The sequence below is a fragment of the Haliotis rubra genome, unplaced genomic scaffold (assembly GCF_003918875.1).
Source record: "Haliotis rubra isolate DU_JTF1 unplaced genomic scaffold, ASM391887v1 Scf41, whole genome shotgun sequence".
Lineage (NCBI taxonomy): Eukaryota > Metazoa > Mollusca > Gastropoda > Lepetellida > Haliotidae > Haliotis > Haliotis rubra.
This window is the reverse complement of record NW_025767091.1, coordinates 2644167-2650511: the sequence shown is the minus strand read 5'-3', so window position 1 is coordinate 2650511 and position 6345 is coordinate 2644167.

The window sequence follows — 6345 nt, the reverse complement described above, 5'->3', positions numbered from 1 at the left end:
CCTTTAAACAGTTTACCATGTCAAGTAAACAGAGTGTAGTTAGGGAGGCTTTTGAATTTCCCGTTGATGGCATCCCTTCATCCAGACTTTTGAGGCCAAGTGCAAGACATTGTGGTTCTTTCATATCTGGATCCCTTAAAGCTGCTTCCAACTTCCTGTCACATCTGCAGGTAAGTGCTCCGTTATTATTGTTATTTCGCAATTCATGTGCAATTTCTATAAATCTAAAATGTTTAGCTAGAGATGTACTGGAAATTATTTTACCTTAAATTATTTTTACCTTTAAATTTTATTATATGGATAATACAATGAAGCGTTCATTTAAACACTGAATTTGGTGATGAAAGTTATACATGTTTGTTTGAGCATTTTTATTGACAGAGGTAGGACACAAACTGATAAAAGCAAACACTTACATGATAAATGTATACAACAGACAATAAAGAATAGTAAACATCAGTCAAATAGCTAGATTTTAGTTGGTTCAAAACTTATCTGCCCATCTAAATAAATTCCTGATCAATATTTAGATATAAATGAGACTGCCGTTAACTCTAGCCATGTGAATGGCATGTAACTATCACCATCTGCACATTTGTGAAACAATGGGAATCAGTAACGCATGACTGAATGTAGGTTAGTATTTGAGGAAATGGGGGATTAACTGTACTGTTAGTCAAGTTCCTATCAAAATGGCCTCTTTGTTTATTTCTCATAGGATATGACATTCTGACACCATTTGCAGAGGCCACAGAACTTGGGCAGGGACAGACCATAGTCACAGCGAGTGTTGTTGTGCCATGTGTGAAAGGATTACAATCCCAGACTGAAAGTATTACATCAAAATACAACAAGTTGGTTGCCGCCTTAAGAGCTTCTCTCATCAAGAGACTTCCCCTCACGAATAAAACGATGGGTATGTGATGGCTAGCACCCTAGAGCCAAGGTTCAAGCTGAACTGGTGCAGTAGTCAAGAGGAAACCGAGAAAGTCACAAATACACTGATTTCAAAAGTGCTGACTTCATCTCCTAGAACCGTCTCCAATGAAGAAGCTGATATGCAATCACCACCAAAGAAGAGAGCCAAACTGTTCAGCTACATGAAGAGCAAACCTCTAATCAGGCCATCAGTGCCTGCAGAGCAGGAGGTACAGGAATATCTGGCACAGCCAACCAGCGAGGAAGACTGCAACCCCCTGCAATTTTGGAAGGAGCAGAAGAATGTGTTCCCTTTCCTTAGCGACCTTGCCAAGAAATACCTGGCTATACCTGCGTCGTCAGCCCCAGTTGAGAGGCTGTTCAGGGTTGCAGGGAAGACATTCAGGCCTGACAGATGCAGGCTGAACAGCACAACCTTTGAGACATTGATGATGATCAAGTCCAATGGACATATGCTGAAGAAAAGGTTGTGCTGTTCAGCCTGCCATTTGACTGCGAGCAAAGGTGTGAAAGTTAGTAGGACGTCCGACTAAATGGACACATGAAAAAAAAAAGAATGAAACCTGTTTTAAGTTTATATATCAAACAATCCTAATTTTGCATTTCACATTTTGATGACAAAAATGTTAATTGGATTTAGTGACCACTGTTTACCAACATCTATATCGTGTTGATTAAAGAAATACAGAAATATATCTGTTTTGATTTTGTAGTGTATTTTTTAAGTAATTTATAATGTAATTAATTACATTGGTAATGTAATTGTAATTGAGGAAAGTCAAAGTAATTGTAATTTAATTAATTACGTTTCAGAGTAATTGAACCCATGTCTGGACACAACCCTGTAAAACGAAAAGAAAGACTTACCTGGAAGGTTAAATCCAATCCATCCAGTCTCAGACGTGAGATTTAACTGTGACACCTGTTCTGAGTTCAGAATGCACTTCAGAAGAGTTTGGTGATAGAAGAAAGCTGCACAGTTGCCCATGTTGACGCAGTCCACAGCACATTCAGATAAACTGGAAACTGTCGTCGTGTTTAGTATACTGTGTAATGACCTTTCTCCTGATGACACATTACTTAGATCGCGTATAGAAATATCAACACAACCATTGTAACTGTCTGCTCTTTCCATAAGAATCCCCATCATCAGAAGCATTAATACACTCATGGCTGCAAGGTCCGGTCTTGAGGAGTAAGATCCTGTGCCTTTCGGTTCTTTCTAATGCCCAGCACTGGCGTTATGGCATAGAGTCCCTGGACATGTCTTCTCTGTCAAACTTTTGTGGATGTTAATCTTGTTCTACGGCATTTACAGATGTACAGACACATCAGTGAAACAATCCACTTGTGTCAGATAACCATGGTCCTTTGGGCTTGTAGTTCTCGAGAGTTGTTAAAGCGCGATAAACGGTGAGTTAAAACAGACTCTAACCAAATGGAAATGGTCCGGATGCTTGGGAAGCTTTTACTTGAGGTGATATTGATTGGTGAGCTGCTACCATGCAATGACATGGAACGTCTTTATCGACCAGCACACACAGATCTGAGAAGAAAGGACAAAGCAAGTTTCAAACATGGACGCCTACATAAGATACTGATTCATGACAAGAACCCGGCCATCGTCTTTGCGTGATCAGGCAAATCACTGTTTATGTAAATCTTGTAATTAGCAGATGAAGACAGGAATCAATTTACGTATGACTTACAAGAAACAGTTAGTATTAGACAAACAGAATGTAACTAAATCTACCTTCAAAAACTACACCACTAAATTAAGTTACGGGTGCCACGTTAACTATAGCAATATATAAGAAATCGGTAGTCCTTAACTTCTTTGCGTGAAGATCCGGGGTAGAATAGGTCTTCAGCAACCCATGTGCTAGCCAAAAAAAGGCGCCTATGCTTGTCGTAAGAGGCGACTAACGGGATCGGGTGGTCAAAAAGAACTTTCGTGTGTTTATAGGGAAGGAACATTTCCTCCAGCACCTGGTATCGTCACTATTTGATACTGATTCTTGCTTTTGATATTGATGGAATTTTTCAACGTACTCAGCTTTTTCTTTCTTCCTGCACCCGTGATGGTCCGGGTTAGAATATCGATCTTCAGTAACCAATGCTTGTCTTAAGAGGCGACTAACGGGATCGGGTGGTCTGGCTCGCTGACTTGGTTGACACATGTCATCGGTTCCCAATTGCGAAGATCGATATATATAGTAAATATACACCTGGAAATAAGTTAAGCACCACCTGATAAAACTGTGTAGAAGCGGAAAACTCATAACACATAACATTACATTGATCATGTTCATGTGACATTTAGGGAACTGTGACAGGCACGATTTGAAAGTGTTTGTATGTGCATGAGGAGAGTGGTTTTACACGGAGTGCACGAGCAATTAGACAGGGGTCTAATCTGAAAAAAAGTTTGATGATCACAACGTCGAGACTATCCTAGAGTGAAACATTACGCGTTATAAAGCTTAAAGTACGATTATTCCTCGTCGTAGACTCACTGAAGTTGAAAGATGGTGTATTTTTGGCATGGTGAATGCTGGTTTATCATGTGGGGCTATTGGTCGTCAACTTGGGTTACACCATACAATAATAAGCAGGTTGCAACGAAAACATCAACAAACCCAGACTGTCAAGGGCATACCAAGGTCAGGACGACCAAAAGTAATCTCAGCACGGAAGGATAATGCCCTGTTGAAACTTGTAAGACGGAACCCCTTTGCCTCAAGCACACGTTTGCGCCATGAGTGGCTTCCGGGCAGAAGACTGCACAAGAACAGTGAGAAATCGTCTGACATCTGCTGGTTATCGGGCATGAAGACCCGTAAGACGTCCTTTGCTAACCATTGGTCATAAGATGGTCAGAATGGAATGGTGTAGACTCGGATATCGACACCATGTGGCAACGTGGAAAAGGATCCATTGGTCTGATGAGAGTCGTTTTTTGTTGCATGTTACGGATGGCAGGACCAGAGTCTGGAAGACACCAAATACGGCATAGGCTGCAAGAAACATCCAGGAAACAGTTCCATATGGGTCTGTGATGGTATGGGAGTGCTTTTCGTACCTCATCACTGTACAAGGCAACTTGAATGGAGAAAAGTACCGAAGGGTCACCCTGATAACCACCCTTTAGCTTCTCGTCACATGTTTATGGATGATAATGCTCGACCTCATCGAGCACATGCTACTGTAGATCTGCTGCAGTAGAATGCTATCACAACGATCCCCTGGCCTGCTCGTAGCCCCGATCTTAACACTATTGAACATGTGTGGGACTTTCTGGGTTGAAATATTCGCAAAAGACAACCACCGGTGCAGAATCTTTATGAACTTGAAGCAGCTCTTCATCAGGAATGGCGGCAGCTACCACAACAACAGCTACGACGTTTCGTCCAAGGAACGAGGATGCGAGTTGAAGCTGTCGTTCGTGTTCATGATGGTTACAGATAATACTGACTTTTGTATTAAAATGGTCACAGGAATGTTTTTCACAAGTTTGAGAAAGCAGATCCTCATTATGGTACCCAGAATCAAACTTAATAGCTTTATGGAAAGACTTAGAAACATGCATTTGTTGAAATGGAGTCTCTGTTACAACATTTCGGGCTTGCTTTTCTCTGTGCACATATTTATCATATCTACAGGTTCCAAACGTTAATTTAGTGCAAGAGGCCCCATTGTGTTCATACTTCGGCCTTTCATTCTCTCAGCTTGCAAAAAAAGGTGGTGCTTACCTTTTTTCCAGTTGTATATAATCTTGGTTCAGTGGTGAAACACTGAGTTGTACAGAAGCCGCTTTCAACATTACTTCCTATGATATGGCGACGGGTCATCGTGAACCCAGTTAGACAACCATTCTACCAGTAGACTTGTCGATATGTTCTCCGTGATCTCATTGCGTCGACATTTGGTGGGTAAGAATTCAGACAAGAAGTAAGCATTACCAGTGACGCCATTTGTGTTTCCCTTACTGATCTGGCTCTTTTTCCACATGAATCGGAATTACAGATTGGATTGACAAAATGAAAACAAGCTAATGTCATCAAGATCTTTAACTTAGCTTCAGGGGCCTTTTCATAAAGCTATCGTAGCGCTACAATGGTCGTAACTCCAGTACGGGATCCAGGGCCTCCTTTCACAAAGCACTAAGGCGATCGTAAGTCACTAAGGTAACCTTAGTGCAATGTTAAAGACTCGGAGTTAAGGTTTACCTTAGTAAAGGTTGCTTCGTGAAAGGAGCCCCAGGTCTACATATGATCTGATACTGTTTAACAACCGCCAAATAGCCAATTCCCTTTCTTTTACTTAGCCACGTGAACAAGAAATATGAGAGAACAGTGTATGCCTCATTTGATTCATGTTAAGATCTATATATAAAGATTCAGAGTGACAAAAGGCTCTCCAGAAGACTATATGACCGGCGAGGTTAAATCACAAATTTTGAGGTACAATATCGAGCATGTTCATTTGCCAAGATTTAACAGGTCAAACGACAATTGCTCAGACCTTGTTTGACCAAAATTACCACATTCAAGGCATCAGTAATTCTTTGAAGATATTTTATGGAAAACAAGTTGAGGAGATCTGACTTGTTTTTACCATACGCGATTTTTTCTTCTTCTGGGGCAGTAAACGGTTTGGGCGATCACCAGGTATCACCATAAAGTGATAGTAATTCGTAAATACATGCTTATGATATAGTCGGAATTGTACAGTCGAATCTTCGTCGACTGCTGGAAGAGATTTCCTATATTTTGGGAAAGGGCTTATATTTGAATGTATCTATGTATATTTTTTACATAAATAGATGGCATGTTTGCAAAATAATTTTCTCCCAATCTGATTTCACCTGATGAAGGAGCAGGAATAAGCTCTGAAACGTCGTGATCAGTGATTAAAAAGTAGCTGTCCATAAAACGCATGAACGTATTCAACCTGTGCACTTGTAACTTAATGACATTGCTTCAGGTCTTTGTGGTATTCTCGGTTTGTTTGGTTTTCAAACTGGGATTTTAAGTAAACTAATGAGATTTGCATTGTGTGAACCGATCTATGAAAATCACGTATTCAGGAACACCGCCACGTATATTATTTGCATAAAAAGTAAATACGGCAATACAAATAACAAAACAAATATCCATCTTAAATGTTCAAATATTGATTTGCCTTGAAGCAGTTGAGCGATAAATATCTTCTAAAATACCCTTTGAATATTTAATCTCCTTGACTGACATGTCTCGGGTTTGAATAGTCACTGTTTACCGTCAACGGAGCGCACGTTGCATTGTCTGCTCAAATCGAAAGCTTGCGCTTGGGGTAGGGGTGTCAGCAAATATCTATAAATCGTGGTAAACATGTTACTCTGCAATATTTGTTTCTAGTGATTAA